The sequence below is a fragment of the Phocoena phocoena genome, chromosome 13, assembly GCF_963924675.1.
Source record: "Phocoena phocoena chromosome 13, mPhoPho1.1, whole genome shotgun sequence".
NCBI lineage: Eukaryota > Metazoa > Chordata > Mammalia > Artiodactyla > Phocoenidae > Phocoena > Phocoena phocoena.
In genome coordinates this window covers 90,298,032-90,315,982 of record NC_089231.1, presented here as the reverse complement: position 1 = coordinate 90,315,982, position 17,951 = coordinate 90,298,032, and positions in this window count along the sequence as shown.

Sequence of the window (17,951 nt, the reverse complement as noted above, 5' to 3'; positions counted from 1 at the left end):
ATTTCTGCCCTAAAACCGGTTCGTCTGTACCATTTTTCTAGGTTCCACATATATGCGTTAATATACGATATTTGTTTATCGCTTTCTGACTTACTTCACTCTGTATGACAGTCTCTAGATCCATCCACGTCTCTACAAATGACCCAATTTCATTCCTTTTTATGGCCGAGTAATATTCCATTGTATATATGTACCACATCTTCTTAATCCATTTGTCTGTCGATGGGCATTTAGGTTGCTTCCATGACCCAGCTATTGTAAATAGTGCTGCAATGAACATTGGGGTGCATGTGTCTTTTTGAATTATGGTTTTCTCTGGGTGTATGCCCAGTAGTAGGATTGCTGGCTCATATGGTAATTAGATTTTCAGTTTTTTAAGGAACCTCCATACTGTTCTCCACAGTGGCTGTATCAACTTACATTCCCACCAACAGTGCAAGATGGTTCCCTTTTCTCCACACCCTCTCCAGCATTTGTTGTTTGTACATTTTCTGATGATGCCCATTCTAACTGGTGTGAGGTGATACCTCATTGTAGTTTTGATTTTCATTTCTCTAATAATTAGTGATGTTGAGCAGCTTTTCATGTGCCTCTTGGCCATCTGTATGTCTTCTTTGGAGAAATGTCTATTTAGGTCTTCCGCCTATTTTTGGATTGGGTTGTTTGTTTTGTTAATATTGAGCTGCATGAGCTGTTTATGTATTTTGGAGATTAATCCTTTGTCTGTTGATTCATTTGCAGATATTTTCTCCCATTCTGAGGGTTATCTTTTCATCTTGTTTATAGTTTCCTTTGCTGTGCAAAAGCTTTTAAGTTTCATTAGGTTCCATTTGTTTATTTTTGTTTTTATTTCCATTACTCTAGAGGGTGGGTCAAAAAAGATCTTGCTGTGAATTGTGTCAAAGAGTGTTTTTCCTATATTTTCCTCTAAGAGTTTTATACTGTCCAGTCTTACATTTAGGTCTCTAATCCATTTTGAGTTTATTTTTGTGTATGGTGTTAGGGAGTGTTCTAATTTCATTCTTTTACATGTAGCTTCCAGTTTTCCCAGCACCGCTTATTGAAGAGACTGTCTTTTCTCCATTGTATATCCTTGCCTCCTTTGTCATAGATTAGTTGACCATAGGTGCGTGGGTTTATCTCTGGGCTTTCTCTCCTGTTCCATTGATCTATATTTCTGTTTTTGTGCCGGTACCATATTGTCTTGATTACTGTAGCTTTGTAGTATAGTCTGAAGTCAGGGAGTCTGATTCCTCCAGCTCCGTTTTTTTCCCTCAAGACCTCTTTGGCTATTCGGGGTCTTTTCTGTCTCCATACAAATTTTAAGAGTGTTTTTGTCCTAGTTCTGTAAAAAATACCATTGGTAATTTGATAGGGATTGCATTGAATCTGTAGATTGCTTTGGGTAGTATAGTCATTTTCACAATATTGATTCTTTCAGTCCAAGAACATGGTATACCTCTCCATCTGTTTGTGTCATCTTTGATTTCTTTCATCTGTGACATACAGTTTTCTGAGTACAGGTCTTTTACCTCCTTAGGTAGGTGTATTCCTAGGTATTTTATTCTTTTTGTTGCAGTGCTGAATGCAATTGTTTCCTTAATTTCTATTTCTGATCTTTTGTTGTTAGTGTGTAGGAATACAAGAGATTTCTGTGCATTAATTTTGTATCCTGCAACTTTACCAAATTCATTGATTAGCTCTAGTAGTTTTCTGGTGGCATATTTAGGATTCTCTCTATATAGTATCATGTCATCTGTAAACAGTGACAGTTTTACTTCTTCTTTTCCAATTTGTATTCCTTTTATTTCTTTTCTTCTCTGATTGCCATGGATAGGGCTTCAAAACTATGTTGAATAATAGTGGTGAGAATGAACATCCTTGTCTTGTTCCTGATCTTAGAGGAAATGCTTTCAGTTTTTCACCATTGAGAATGATGTTTGCTGTCAGTTTGTTGTATATGGCCTTTATTATGTTGAGGTAGGTTCTCTCTATGCCCACTTTCTGGAGAGTTTTTATCATAAATAGGTGTTGAATTTTGTCAAAAGCTTTTTCTGCATCTCTTGAGATGATCATATGGTTTTTATTCTTCAATTTGTTAATATGGTGTATCGCATTGATTGATTTGTGAATATTGAAGAATCTTTGCATCCCTGGGATAAATCCCACTTCATCATGGTGTATGATCCTTTTAATGTGTTGTTGGATTCTGTTTGCTAGTATTTTGTTGAAGATTTTTGCATCTATATTCATTAGTGATATTGGTCTGTAATTTTCTCTTTTTGTAGTATCTTTGTCTGGTTTTGGTATCAGGGCGATGGTGGCCTCATACAATGAGATTGGGAGTGTTCCTTCCTCTGCAATTTTTTGGAAGTGTTTGAGAAGGATGGGTGTTGGCTCTTCTCTAAATGTTTGATAGAATTCACCTGTGAAGCCATCGGGTCCTGGACTTTTGTTTGTTGGCAGATTTTTAATCACTGTTTCAATTTCATTATTTGTGATTGGTCTGTTCATATTTTCTATTTCTTCCTGGTTCAGTCTTGGAGGGTTATACCTTTCTAAGAATTCGTCAGTTTCTTGCAGGTTGTCCATTTTATTGGCATAAAGTCGCTTGTAGTAGTCTTTTAGGATGCTTTGTATTTCTGTGGTGTCTGTTGTAACTTCTCCTTTTTCATTTCTAATTTTATTGATTTGAGTCTTCTCTTCCTCTTTTTCTTGATGAGTCTGGCTAATTGTTTATCAATTTTTTTATCTTCTCAAAGAACCAGCTTTTGGTTTTATTGATCTTTGCTATTGTTTTCTTTGTTTCTATTTCGTTTATTTATGCTCTGATCTTTATGACTTCTTTCCTTCTACTAACTTCAGGTTTTGTTTGTTCTTCTTTCTCTAGTTCCTTTAGGTGTAAGATTAGATTGTTAATTTGAGACGTTTGTTGTTTCTTGAGGTAGGATTGTAATGCTATAAACTTCCCTCTTAGAACTGCTTTTGCTGTATCCTGTAGGTTTTAGATCGTCATGTTTTCATTGTCATTTGTCTCTAGGTATTTTTTTATTTCCTCTGATTTCTTCAGTGATCTCTTGGTTAGTTAGTAACATATTGTTTAGCCTCCATGTGTTTGTGTTTTTTATCTTTTTTGCCCTGTAATTGATTTCTAATCTCATAGCATTGTGGTCAGAAAAGATGCTTGATATGATTTCAATTTTCTTAAATTTACTGAGGCTTGATTTGTGACCCAAGATGTGATCTGTCCTGGAGAATGTTCCATGCACACTTGAGAAGGAAGTGTAATCTGCTGTTTTTGGATGGAATGTCCTATAAATATCAATTAAATCTATCTGGTTGATTGTGTCATTTCAAGCTTGTTTTTCCTTATTAATTTTCTGTTTGGATGATCCGTCCATTGGTATAAGTGTGGTGTTAAAGTCCTCCACTATTATTGTGTTACTGTCGATTTCCTCTTTTATAACTGTTAGCAGTTGCCTTATGTATTGAGGTGTTCCTATGTTGGGTGCATATATATTTATAATTGTTATATCTTCTTCTTGGATTGATCCCTTGATCATTATGTAATGTCCTTCCTTGTCTCTTGTAACATTCTTTATTTTAAAGTCTATTTTATCTGATATGAGTATTGCTTCTCCAGCTTTCTTTTGATTTCCATTTGCATGGAATATCTTTTTCCATCCCCTCACTTTCAGTCTGTATGTGTCCCTAGGTCTGAAGTGGGTCTCTTGTAGACAGCATGTATATGGGTCTTGTTTTTGTATCCATTCAGTGAGCCTGTGTCTTTTGGTTGGAACATTTAATCCATTCATGTTTAAGGTAGTTATTGATATGTATGTTCCTATTACCATTTTCTTAATTGTTTGGGGTTTGTTTTTTAGGTCCTTTTCTTCTCTTGTGTTTCACACTTAGAGAAGTTCCTTTAGCATTTGTTGTAGAGCTGGTTTGCTGGCGCTGAATTCTCTTAGCTTTTGCTTGTCTATAAAGCTTTTTATTTCTCTGTCAAATCTGAATGAAATCCTTCCTGGGTAGAGTAATCTTGGTTGTAGGTTATTCCCTTTCATCACTTTAAATATGTCATGCCACTCCCTTCTGGCTTGTAGAGTTTCTGCTGAGAAATCAGCTGTTAACCTTATGGTAGTTCCCTTGTATGTTGTCATTTTTCTCTTGTTGCTTTTAATAATTTTTCTTTGCCTTTAATTTTTGTCAATTTGATTACTATGTGTCTTGGTGTGTTTATCTTTGGGTTTATCCTGCCTGGGACTCTCTGCTCTTCCTGGAATTGGGTGGCTATTTCCTTTCCCATGTTAGGGAATTTTTCAACTATAATCTCTTCAAATATTTTCTCAGGTCCTTTCTCTTCTTCTTCTCGGACCCCTATAATGCAAATGTTATTGCGTTTAATGTTGTCACAGAGGCCTCTTAGGCTGTCTTCATTTCTTTTCATTCTTTTTTCTTTATTCTGTTCCGTGGCAGTGAATTCCACCATTCTGTCTTCCAGGTCACTTATCCGTTCTTCTGTCTCAGTTATTCTGCTATTGATTCTTCTAGTGTATTTTTCATTTCAGTTATTTTATCATTTTTTTCTGTTTGTTTGTTCTTTAATTCTTCAAGGTCTTTGTAAAACATTTCTTGCATCTTCTCAATGTTTGCCTCCATTCTTTTTCCAAGGTCCTGGATCATCTTCGCTATCATTATTTTGAATTCTTTTTCTGGAAGGTTGCCTATCTCTACTTCATTTAGTTGTTTTTCTGGGGTTTTATCTTGTTCCTTCATTTGATACATAGCCCTCTGCCTTTTCATCTTGTCTATCTTTCTGTGAATGTGGTTTTTGTTCCATGGGCTGCAGGATTATAGTTCTTCTTGCTTCTGCTGTCTGCCCTCTCCAGTGCTTTTTTTATGTATGGGAAGATGCAAAGTCTGGACTCACTGAAATCGTTCTTTTGATATGCACCTCAGCTATCTGGGGCCAGGATCCTGTGTTTTCTCATCCTGAGTTTCCTCAAGGCTCACCATCAGGGCAGCTGTAATGTGATGGCTTGATGGCTGCAACATCCTTTGTTTACTGATATGGCAGGCAATATTTAACTATAAATTAATAGCATAATTTCAAAAGGTCTTTCTGCCTGAAAATCTTTTTTTAAAAAAAGCTTTCTATTCAACAAATGGCGAGGGAAATACAGACCAAACCGTGTACAACATGGTACAAGAATTTGTGGGAGAAACTTAAAGCAGTGATGACAGGTAATTTCATAATCTTAAATAATTATAACAATAAAAAGAAAACAATAAGTGAGTTGAATTCTCAAAAAGCTAAAGAACAAAGTAAATCTAAAGAAGGCAAAGGAGAGGAACTATTAAAGATAAAAGCAAGAAACTATCCAAAATTAGCAGGAACAGAAAAGACTGAAATAATACTATGAATCCACTCAAAGTAACTGACAAATATAGAACACTGTCTCTAAAGATGGTTAAATATGCAAAAATTTTACATTTTTACATTTGCATGGATCATTCTGCAAGATAGATCCTATGTTGGACTACAAAAAAGGCTTAATAAATTTGAAAGGATTGAACTCATAAAAATTATGTTTTCTGACAACAGTGGAACTAAATTAGAAATCAACCCCAGAAAAATTGTAGGAAATCCCCAGGTTTTTGGAAATTAAAAAAAAAACATTTTTAAGCAACCCCTAACTCAAAGAAGAAATCATAGGAAAATTAGAAAATACTTTGAACCGAATTAAAATGAAAATGCAACATATCAAGAAGTCTAAATCACTAGAAATTCAAATCCTGAGCTCTTTCCTTTATTCCACTTACCTCCCATTTAATCCTCCCTTTCTATTTGAACCCAGACCTGCTCAATCACTGTTATGATTTCATAAAATTCTCAAGCAAATTGTATTTGTAACAAGTCCCAAATACATTCTATGCCTGGTTCTCGGATTGAAGGAAACTCAGCACTTAAGATCTTTCTTAGGCTATCCTACCATTTGGTTTGCCATTTTATGTCATTTAAGTAAATTTAAATGGATAATCCCTAATCTTACTGTCTTTCCAGATCTTTCCATATTAGACCTTAGTCTCCTGTTAATCCAAGTCTCCTTATTCATAATTATGAAACTTTTGTTATCGTGTAAAGCTGCTACTGCCTTAAAACAATGCAGAACTATTTTTAGAGAAGAGGGTCTAGGATTGCTATTGGGTATGAAGGAACGGAAGGAGGTCTTGGAAAAGTGAGTGAGAGAAATAGACATCTGTAAGAATAATTAATGACAGTGTATAGACAAGAGGAGACCAACGAGGACATTTCAGTGTGTAGGATATGACAAAATACAACACAAAGAAAACCATTCTGTTCATAGAAGATTAGGGACAGTAATCGGGGCAACTGCATGCAAGAAGGAAGTAGAGCTGCAACAATGAATAAATACATACCTTTTTGTTTCTATATTTTTCAGTGATTTAGCTTAGGTTTTTTGTTTTTTTTTAATTGGCATGGGAACTGATGCTGGAAATGAGGTGGGAGGTGGATGGGCTCTGGGCTGAGCAGCTGGAATTTGTCAAGCTGAGTAAATTGGGGTTTGTCTCCCCCTGACACTTCAAGGAAAAAGTTAATGGCAGGAGCTGAGCTCTGTTGGAGTAAAGAGATAAATGACCACATCTACCACTCCTGAGGTCAAGGAGACCTCCCCAACTGCACATGCACAGAAAGGCTCCTCAGGGGTCAGAAAGGGAGGGGCTGCTATCCCATAATAGGTGCTGTCTATCTCCCAGAGACCTCCACGGTGGAATCCATCTTGGCTAAAAATGCGCGCACATGGGGAGGGCCCTGGGCCAGGTCAGATGTTGGAAACAAAGCAAGATTATTGGCCAGAGAAAAACAAAGACTCAGAAGCACTGCCCCCAGTGATTTAAATCGCCTCTCTGGCGTGCTCCTCATTAAGGAGGATGCATGCACTCTTTTCCTGGTGCGTATTTCTGCCTTGCTTCTGCCTTAAATAAATAAACTGCTTCTCTGTGTGCTCTCCCGTATGTTGTGCTGTGTCTCTAATAATAAATTTTGTGTCTGTTTTCAAGTTTTTGTCTCCTTGAAAAACTTTTGTTTTCAAAGGGGACAGGAGCCAGGGCAGCTCTGCTTCTAGCCTCTAGCTTCTGGTTGTCTAGTGGTTAGAATTCCTGGTTTTCACCCCAGCTACTCAGGTTCAATTCCTGGGGAGGGAACTAAGAACCTGCTTCAAGCCACCGCTCACTGCTGCCTCCCTGAGATCAGAAACACCATGCCTAATTAATGCAGTAAATTTGTATTAAGAGTCGTTTGGATACAAATGCCAGAAATATAGCTCAAACTAGTTTAAACTAATAGAGAAAATGTATTAGTTTTATAACTGAAGGGGACAAGCAGTGGGCTTCAGGAATGGCTGGACTCACAGCTTCATTCGCCACTACACTACTTTCTCCCTTTCTCTATTCTTCCCAGTTGGCCTTTTCTCATGTAATATCAAAGTAAAACTCACCCTTCTTTCATAATCCTTCGGGAAAATATGCGGGGATGGACTCTCATAGGGTCAGATGCCCATCCCTGAACAAGAGTCACAATGACTGATGGTCCAGCCCTTGCCCATTGTATAAAACCAATACTTCATTGTCTGAAGCTTTACTGAACCCACATAGACTAAGAATAGGAGAAAGGTTGTTTCCCAAAGAAAAACTGAGATGAATTATCAGAAGAAAGGGAATGGATGTAGGGAAGGCAAAAATAGATTTTCTCAGGTCCTCTAGTTCTAGAATTACTGGCTCCCCTGATACATGAATTCACCCTGTTCCATGGGACAGTCGCAGCATGAGGAAGCACTATACACATTTTCAGTTTGCTCAGGTCATATTGCAAAGCCTCCAAATTCATTCTTATCTATTCCAGTGAACTTTGACCCCACCATATTTATGAACTGTGGTAGGACTTGTAATTTGAACCATGTAAATTACTCCTATGGCCTTCATATCACATATCATTCTTTGTTTCCTCCTTGTATATCTTTATTTTTTTCTCTACTTAAATTCTAAGCTTCGGGTAAGAAAGTGCTCCTACTTATTTTGCTCCCCATTTTGGAAACAGTAGTTTCTCTTTAGATATTGAATTGATTGGTTTATTTATATGGAAGATACCTAGAAAAATTATTTCTCCATTTTTAAAATTGTCTTTTTCATAATAATTTCTTCTCAGTCTCAGCCTCCCTGATCTTCCATTCTCTTTCTGTGCTTTTATTTTGTGTGGGGGGGAAATCTACTATATAAGCCTAGGACTTTAATACTAAGGGACTCAGCAAAAGATGAGACAAATGTATTTCTCTAACAGACACTTATAAACTAACTGGAACAAGAAGTGTACACAGGTAGCAGGTTGAGTTTTGCAGGAAGCGGACTTTGTAATGGAGGTTTATGAGCAGGTGGTTTGTAAGGGAATGAGGGAAGCAGGACTGGAAGGAAGGGAAATTTGAACAGAGATCCATTTACAAAGGAGGCCTCAGCTAACCCTGCAAAGGTCTCTGAAGCGGGCCCTTCAGATATATCCAAAATTGAGGCAAAGGGGTGGGGACTTTGTACCCCTATATTGACCAGTTGTTGGATACAGGCTGTCCCCAAGGAGGAGGCTAATCTTGGGTGAGGCAGCTCCTTCAGCTGAGGGCAATTTCTTGAGAGGGACTCATTTGTGGCCTCTTAGAAGGCACCACAATTGGTAGCTGGAGGAATCAGTGTCTCAGTCCTTAAGGAGGTTCTGGGTCGCACACCAGAGCACCCATGACAACACACAAGGCAGTAAGCCTCTGAGATAAGATTTTGCAGAAAAATCAGTCTATTGTTACAAAGTCAGCTTTTAAAAAGAACTAGGGGGACTTCCCTGGTGGCACAGTGGTTAAGAATATGCCTGCCAGTGCAGGGGACACGGGTTCGAGCCCTGGTCCAGGAAGATCCCACGTGCCACGGAATAACTAAGCCCGTGTGCCACAACTACTGAGCCCATGCGCCAAAACTACTGAAACCTGTGCTCTAGAGCCTGGGAGCCACAACTACTGAGCCCGTGTGCCTACAGCCCATACTCCGCAATAAAAGCCCGTGTGCCTACAGCCCATGCTCCACCATGATGAGAAGTCCACACACTGCAACGAAGAGTAGCCCCCGCTCGCCACAACTAGAGAAAGCCTGCGCACAGCAACGAAGACACAACACAGCCAAAAATAAATAAAATAAATAAATTTGTAAAAAAAAACAAGTTGGGGCTTCCCTGGTGGCACAGTGGTTGAGAATCTGCCTGCTAATGCAGGGGACGCGGGTTCGAGCCCTGGTCTGGGAAGATCCCACATGCCGAGGAGCAACTGGGCCCGTGAGCCACAACTACTGAGCCTGCACGTCTGGAGCCTGTGCTCCGCAACAAGAGAGGCCGCGATAGTGAGAGGCCCACGCACCGCGATAAAGAGGGGCCCCCGCTTGCCACAACTAGAGAAAGCCCTCGCACAGAAATGAAGACCCAACACAGCCATAATAAATAAGTAAATTAATAAATTCCTACCCCCAACATCTTCAAAAAAAAAAAAGATTAGCACATTAAAAAAAAAGAACCAGCTGTAGGAGTGCTAACTAAGTTGCTTACTTAAAACACAAAACCAAACCTTCTTTGCCACTTAAAAAGGCACTACGTAGTTGATCCAACTTACTTAGGAAATCAACTGATTTATCACAATAAATTAGCACCAAAGGAAGCTAGGTGAAAAATGAATACAAAATTAATAATTTTCACCGTATCATCAACAAATTGTAACCAGGTGTTGGGCTCATTACAAAGAGTGATGGAGGCGCAAAGAACAATGTCAAGGTCGTCAAGATCGAGACTCTACAGGGTATCATAGTTAAGATGTAACTAGAGGGGCTTCCCTGGTGGCGCAGTGGTTGGGAGTCCGCCTGCCGATGCAGGGGACGCGGGTTCGTGCCCCGGTCCGGGAGAATCCCACATGCCGCGGAGCAGCTGGGCCCCTGAGCCATGGCCGTTGAACCTGCGCGTCCGGAGCCTGCGCGTCCGGGGCCTGTGCTCTGCAGCTGGAGAGGCCACAGTGGTGAGAGGCCTGCGAACCGCAAAAAAAAAAAAAAAAAAGTACATACCTTAATAAAAATAAAAATACTTAAAAAAAAGAGATGTAACTAGCAGCAGTAAACACTCTAAACTTTCACTGACAAAGAGGATGAAGTACATACCTAAGTGCTCAGGTCATCTTGTTCTGTTGATCTTGAGCAGAAGTTGTCCACTTCATGCAGTCATCTGCTTCTGAAAATTTCCTAACACCCTTCAGTGTGAGGCCTCCAGCTGGTACTGTTTCCCAGTTATTTAAGAATGACAAGTCTTGGGACTTCCCTGGTGGTCCAGTGGTTAAGACTCCACGCTCCCAATGCAGGGGGCCCAGGTTCCATCCCTGGTCAGGGAACTAGATCCCGCATGCCACAACTAAGAACCCGGCACAGCCAAATAAACAAATAAATATTAAAAACAAAACAAAACAAAAAAAGAATGAGAAGTCTTTACTTGAGACCAGGATCAACAACCTGGAGATTTAATGTTGAGTTTGTCAACAATACCGTTCATGTAAAGTTAAGACATAAAATGTATGACATATGATAAACACAGTCTGCGTGTAGTAAAAGTATACATGGAATGGCAGGCTACACAGCACACTCATTGCAATGATTGCCCCAAGAGGAATGGTAATAGGAAGAAAGAGACTAAAGGCTCAGAGAACAGCAACTGAATATACAGTGTTTTAATTTTTTTTTGATTAAAGAAGGATCTGAATCAAATACTACCAAATATTTGGTAATATTCATATTACCAAATATGAATATCTGATCATTTGACTGTTTATGATCTCATTCTCTATACTTTCGTGTATTTTTAAAATATTCTCAATTTAAGAAAACAATATTGGTGATAGTTTTATGATTTCTAATGATAATACTTCTTATACCATTATCCATTTATGAGACATTTATTTTCACATGTTGTGGTAGTAGTATCTTAACACTTCTGTGTGCTTTTTTTTTTTAATGGACATTCTAGGACATTCTCCGTGACATGTGGGATCTTCCTGGACCGGGGCACGAACTCATGTCCCCTGTATCGGCAGGCGGACTCTCAACCACTGCGCTACCAGGGAAGCCCTGTGTGCTTTTTTTTTTAATGGACATTCTAGGTTGAATTTATTTAAAGATTTTTCAGTATTTAATTAGATGATGATGCATGTTTCCCCCTTTAATCTACTGATATGGTGAAAAGTCCTGCAATGACTTCTACTTGTTTATGATATATGTTTTTAAATGTATTGCTTGATTCTATTTACTATTTTTTTTTATTTTTCACATAAATATAACTGAAACTGCTTTACAGTTTGTTTGTTTGTTTGTTTGTTTGTTTGTTTGTTTTGCGGTACGCGGGCCTCTCACTGTTGTGGCCTCTCCCGCCGCGGAGCACAGGCTCCGGGCGCGCAGGCCCAGCGGCCACGGCTCACGGGCCCAGCCGCTCCGCGGCATGTGGGATCCTCCCAGACTGGGGCACGAACCCGTGTCCCCTGCATCGGCAGGCGGACTCTCAACCACTGAGCCACCAGGGAAGCCCTGTTTGTTTTTTTAAATTTACTTTTGGTTATGGTATAACTATTTTGCTATCTTTGTGTTAGGAAAAGGGTTCGGTCTAGATTTTTCTAGAAATTGTTTGGTAAGATTATACTCCTTGACAATGTGGAGGATTCACCAAGGAAAACATATGAGTCTGTAGCTAAGAACTTTTTTAAAAAAATTATTTTATTTTATTTTTGGCTGCATTGAGTCTTCGTTGCTGCGCACGGGCTTTCCCTAGTTGCGGCAAGCAGGGGCTACTCTTTGTTGCGATGCGCGGGCTTTTCATTGTGGTGGCTTCTCTTGTTGCAGAGCATAGGCTCTAGGCCTGAGGGCTTCAGTAGTTGTGGTTCGCAGGCTCTACAGCGCAGACTCAGTAGTTGTGGCACACGGGCTTAGTTGCTCCGTAGCATGTGGGATCCTCCTGGACCAGGGCTCGAATCTGTGTCCCCTGCATTGGCAGTTGGATTCTTAACCACTGTGCCACCAAGGAAGCCCACTAAAACATTTTTAACCCTCACTCTAGGTCTAAAAAGATATTGTTTTCTTAAGTTAATTACCTAACTATTCCTTTAAATCACGTACTTCATTAAGTTCTAAATTTATTAACATAGTTCCTAGATTACATGTAATTGAGCAAAATATTCCTTCACAAATATTTTAATTTGTTCTTTTTGGCTAATTTTCTTTTTTCATTACCAATTGTTTTTGCTGTTTCTTCCCACTTTTTGATAAAAATCTCTAGTATGATTTTATATTTTATTTTAAAAATTGGATTTATCAAGTTTAGTTTTTTCTATTTTAATTCCTTTTATATTCTGCTTTTATATTCTTTAATTTACTTCTCTTCCCATAATTACATTTTATTTCTCCCCAAATCCCTCATTTCATTTATTTTCATTCTTTTTGTTAGTACTGTTGGACTGGATAAAACGTACCTATACTACTACTTTGATTTTATAAATTACTTTTCTCTATGATCAAAACTGGCGCACATTGAGGGGTGGGGGGGAGCGCAGGCTACATCCCACCGTCTGAACCGAGAGCCCCAGGCAGCCGCAAAGAGGTTGGCACCAGGAAACCTCACCCCTGTCCATCAGGGAGGCGTGCCGCGGAGCCCTCTGGGAAATGTAGTTCTAAGGCGAACGGGGCTCCGGGAAATGTAGTTCTGCGCGGACACTCCCGCGGCCCGGCCGTGCCCGCCTCGGCGCCGTGGGCCAAAGGGGTAAGGGTGTGGGGGGCGGGGACGGGACGGAGGGGCTGCGGGCTGGCGGTGGCCTCAGCGTCCGACCGGGGCCGCGGTGACCCCGGCGCGGACCGGCTCGGGGCTAAGCCGGCGTGCGCACGAACCGGCTCCCGAAGCCGGGTGCGGGGAAGGCGCGAGAGGACGGCCCTGCCGCGCAGGCGCCGATTCCGGTCCAGGTCGGGGGGCGCTGTGGGGGAGGGGCGTGGGGCGGCAGAGGGGAGGGGCCGCGGGGGCCGCGGGGGCCGCGGGGCGGCCGGGCAGCGGGGAGGCGGGAGGGAGGGAGGGCGACGGTGGGGAAACGCCTGGGGGACAGGGGTCTGGAGGGGCGGGTGTGAGCGGCAGTGATGTGGGAAGCAGGAGGGAGATTTGGGGGGCAGGGCAGGGCCTGCCGTGGTGGTGGGAGAGGAGGAGCTGTGCGGGGAGACGGTGGGGCTGATGAAGCTGGGGACACTTGGCGGGCGAGGTAGTGGAATGTCTGTGAAAATCAGTAATTCGGGGCCAGGGAGGGGTGAGTGGTTGTGAAGCCGGCGGAGGGAATTAAGTGGATGGGAGGGGCCTTTGGGGGGACGTTAGCCTCGGGGGCTGGAGGCAGCAGGCCCTGGGGGTGAGGGAGCCCGGAGGCTCCCCTCGGGAGTGAGTGGAGGGCTGTGCGGGGCCGGCGTGTGCCCTGGGGATGTGGGTTCGGGTCTGTGTGCAGCAGTAGTTAAGGCTCTAGCCATCCACGATTTGCGTGCTTTTGGCTTGGCGACTGGGCGCGAAGGGATGAACGACGAGGCTCTGTGGGCGCGTGGGGGGCATGTAGAGGGCCCAGAGTGGTTGCACTGAGGAATTCGTCGGCAGGAGGGGCCGCTGGTTGCTGCAGTGTTGGACTGTACCTGAGCCGTGTGCTCCTGGGAAGATCCACCCCCCGCTCGGGTTCCGGGAAACAGCTGGCTGCAAAGAACCCCCTTCCCACATGATGCCCTTGTTTACCTGTGACAAGGCCGTAGGTAAATATGACGCAGCCCCTCTCATCTGTTGCCTCATCAATGATTAGCTGAACTGTTTGTTCTCACTGATGAGAACGCTTAGAAACCAAATTTGGTTCAGCTTCTCTCCTTCCTGCAGTTCCCTGAACTCTGGGCGGTAGGCTTGAGCAGCTTGTAGCCCGCCACTGCACCCAGAACTGGCCGACCTCCGGTGAGAAGTCCTCTCGTCTGCTGTCTGGTCCCCCGCCCTTTGATCCAGCTTCCCCACACTCTGAAGGGATGCTGTGCGTCTTAGGGCCCTAGCGTCCTTCCTCTTCCAGCATCCCTCCGCCCCACCCAAGAATAAATCCTCGGAGTAAAACATTTCTTTGCTACGTCTATGTTTGGTTTGACTTGACAGTTCGATGGTAGCTTTTTCGGTGGAGGGCAGTGACCGGGGCAGCCCGTGTTTGGGGATCTTGTGGCTGAGGCATCAGGTCGGAGCCCGCGTGTCAGTGGCAGGGGTCTGCACACAGGTTGACGAGTGGCCTGTTGGGGGCTGTGAGGGGGAAGTGGGGGTGGTAATTGGCGCCGTTGGAGGGGCCGGGGGTGTTTGTGAGGAGCTGGGGGCCCTCGCAGGGTGATGAGCTCTGGGGGCGTCTGAGTGGTGGGTGAGCATGGCGTGGACTGGAGAGTGGGTATCTGGAGGTGAGTGGATGGCAGCCCTGTGTGATGAGGGCCTGGTTTAGGGGGCGGGTGGTGGCGGGCTCTGTGAAGGTGAGTGGGTGGGCATCGCGAGAGGGAGGGGTTGGAGTTCTCTGGGGGTCCTTTGGGACTCAGCATTTGGGGTTCCACTGACTCAGTGTCTAGTCAGTGGATAGACCGTGGAGGTTATCGAGTGGGGTTTGGAGGAGCCAGTGATGGGGTTTCTTGGCCTTGGCATTGAGAAGCCTGTGGAGGTCAGACGGCTCTGGGGTCGTGATCAACCAGGTGGTCCGTAAGGCGGCCTGTGGCTGGTGCACAGGGCTGAGTGACGGAGAGCTCGCCGTGACCGGGAGTCAGGGGTTCTGTGGGCGTCTGATGGTGGGTTGGCTGTGGAGAGACTTTGGGGTTCTTTGATTCACACACTTCTGTGGATTGGTTTTGTCACTGGTGGTTGGTGATGGGGGGGGGCTTGCTAGAGGAGCCGATGGGGACTCACAGTGTGTGTAATTGACGGCCCAGACCCCCTGGGGGGGCATTGGGCACATGGGCTTTATGGAGTCAATGGTTGTGTGTCCTGGAGACTCATGTGTCCAGTGATCTGGGGGCTGCGGGTTCTCGGGGGGTCAGTCAGTGTGATTGAGGTGGTCTTTGGAACCGCATTTGAGGGGCTTCGGGTGTTGGTGATTGCGGGGCCTTTAAGGGTGGTGTTTTGGGGTTTGGGTGAGTCCTTCGTTGGCTCAGGCAAGACAACGTGGTGACTTCCGTTCAGTAACCGTGTTGTCCTTTGTTCTTTGGCCCCTCTCACCCGGCGTGTACACGGCTGTGTTGGTCAGTGATGGCTCCTTTTACTTGAATATTGCCTTGTTAAAAAGTACTCAGAGACCCCACCGGCTAGGAGTCCCCCCCCCTTGCTCCAGCCCTTTGTGTCGATGCTCGTTGCTGGGCATGGCTGGCCTGTAGCCTTCAGGGGCCGGCCCCACCTCCTCAGAGCTCGGCTCAAAGTCATCTGCAAGGAGTGCCCTCCACCCACCCACTCTGGCGCATCTGAAGTTTCTTCTGCGCGCTCTCACAGTCTGAAATTATTTTACTTACTTGTGTGTCTGTTTCCCATCCTAGACGGCAGGGACTGTCTGTCCTGTTTAGTGATCTCTCCCACGTGCCTGGAACAGGACCTGGTAGTAAGAGGCCTTCAGCAAATCGCTGCTTTCCTGGCCCGTAAACGAGACTGGGAGTGTGTGTCTAGGTCTGCATTAGTGTGTGAGTGGGCTCTGACGTGGATGTGAGAGCACAGTGCAGGAGTATGTTGGGGTCCTGGGGGAGGAACCAGGGTGACTGTTCGGGGTGTTAGTACAGTTGGCACGTCCCCTTTTCCAGAGGAGAAGCTACAGAAGGTCTCCTGTGCATCAACCCAAAAGGGGTCCAGACAAGATAGAAGCTTCCAGGGCAGGTGGGCCTGTGTCTCAGGGGGCCTCAGGTTTGGAAAGCAGTGACTCTGGGCTCTCTTTTCACTGGACCTCCTAGACCATCGGGACCTGCCCGTGCCCAGGAGCTCCAGGGAGCTCCCTGTGCATCTCGGGAAGAGGCGCTTCTCCTTCGGGTGTTGCTCTCTGCTCTCCCAGGACGTTTTTCGTGAGACACCTGTTCTCATGCACCACACTCTTCACTCTGGTCTCAGGAGAGTCCGGTTTCACTCAGGGAATCTGACCTTTGTGTCTGCTGCCCCCCACGCGTGGGCAGAACGCATGCCATCCTTCTCCATTCCCACTTGTAGAGTTCTTCCTGCCCTGGACACCCTCGCTCTGCCCTCTGCCACTGTTTCACGTCAAATTTCAAAATCCAGCCTGTCTGTCCAGATGGGCTGGTTCTTGACTCTCCAAAGGATCCTCAGCACCTGGGGAGCATTGGGACCTGCCCTCCCTCCCTGGCCTGTGTCCTCCCTCGATTCGTTAAAGGACGAAGAGGGAGATGGTTAAGGCCCTCGAGAGACGGTGTCAGGAGCTGGTCCATGGTCCGCCTGGCATTGAGTAGCATTCCTGGGTTTCCTTTCCTCTTTCCCTTGCTGACCGAGGGTGTGGGGCTCCCGAGAGGGTGGTCTGATTCCAGCCCTCAGCCCAGCTCTAGGGGTGGGCAGGAAGGGCCTCAAAGGGGCCAATGTTCTCTCCATTCTTGTTAGCTGCCCGGGAGCAAAACCTGGCAGTCTGCTAACACCAGGGCGTAACTTGCTTCCCTCATTTGTGGAGGACGAGTCCACCCATCTCTCTTTGTTCCACTGGGACCCTGAGGATACCTCCCTCCGCTCCCCCCATTCTTTGTTAGAACAAGGGGCTCCTGCTCTAGATCTCCTGTAGCTATTACGTTCTCTCCTTGCTCAGCTTACTTCGCGGAAAGGTGCCCACTGGCCATCCACCATGTCGGCCTTCCTCTCAGCCTGTCCGCCTGTGGGGACCAAGCCGGGAGAACAAGTTGCCACAGGTGTGGACCGCAGCGCTAGGCATCTTGGGTGGGAGGTGGAGTTTGTCCCTCAGGCCCCCAAGGCTTACCGGTAACTGTATTTTTGGATATTTCCTTTCAGGTGTACCCTCATAAAGGAAGTCACATCCCTATGTGACCCTGCTGTGAGCCCGTGGAGTCCTTGACCCTGATCCGGTATCCGGCTGGTGTAAGTGCCTGGTTCACTCCACAGCGGTGGAGAGATTGAAAGTGTAAGTATTTGTGTGCATGAAGGCGTCATGTTTTTTGTGACTGTGCTGATCTTAACTATTGGTCCATCTGTTCTGATAATTCTGCCTCAGGTGATCTCTGTAATACAGTTTGTGATCTTTTAAAAAGTTTTTTTTTTTTTTTTTTTTTTTGGTGGTATGCGGGCCTCTCACCGCTGTGGCCTCTCCCGTTGCCGAGCACAGGTTGCGGACGCGCAGGCTCAGCGGCCATGGCTCACGGGCCCAGCCGCTCCGCAGCATGTGGGATCCTCCCAGACCGGGGCACGAACCCGCGTCCCCTGCATCGGCAGGCAGACTCTCAACCACTGAGCCACCAGGGAAGCCCTTAAAAAGTTTTTAAAGTAGTGGTTGTACTCATTTATTTGGTTATTTGGCTCGTTGAGGAAATAATTTCAACCAGCCTCTGCCAATCCAGAAGACTTTTCCACAAAAGCAGAAGAGAAAGAATAGGTGGTGGTTGTTTCTTAATTTTTTTTTTTAATTAAAATTTTTTTTTGGCTGCATGCGTGGCATGCAGGTTCCTAGTTCCCTGACCAGGGATCGAACCCGTGCCCCCTGCAGTGAAAGCATGGAGTCTTAACCACTGGACCACCAGGGAAGTCCCTTAGAATAGTTTTATTATTGAATAAAAATTGAACCAGAATTTGATGCCCACCTCAGGCAGTCTGC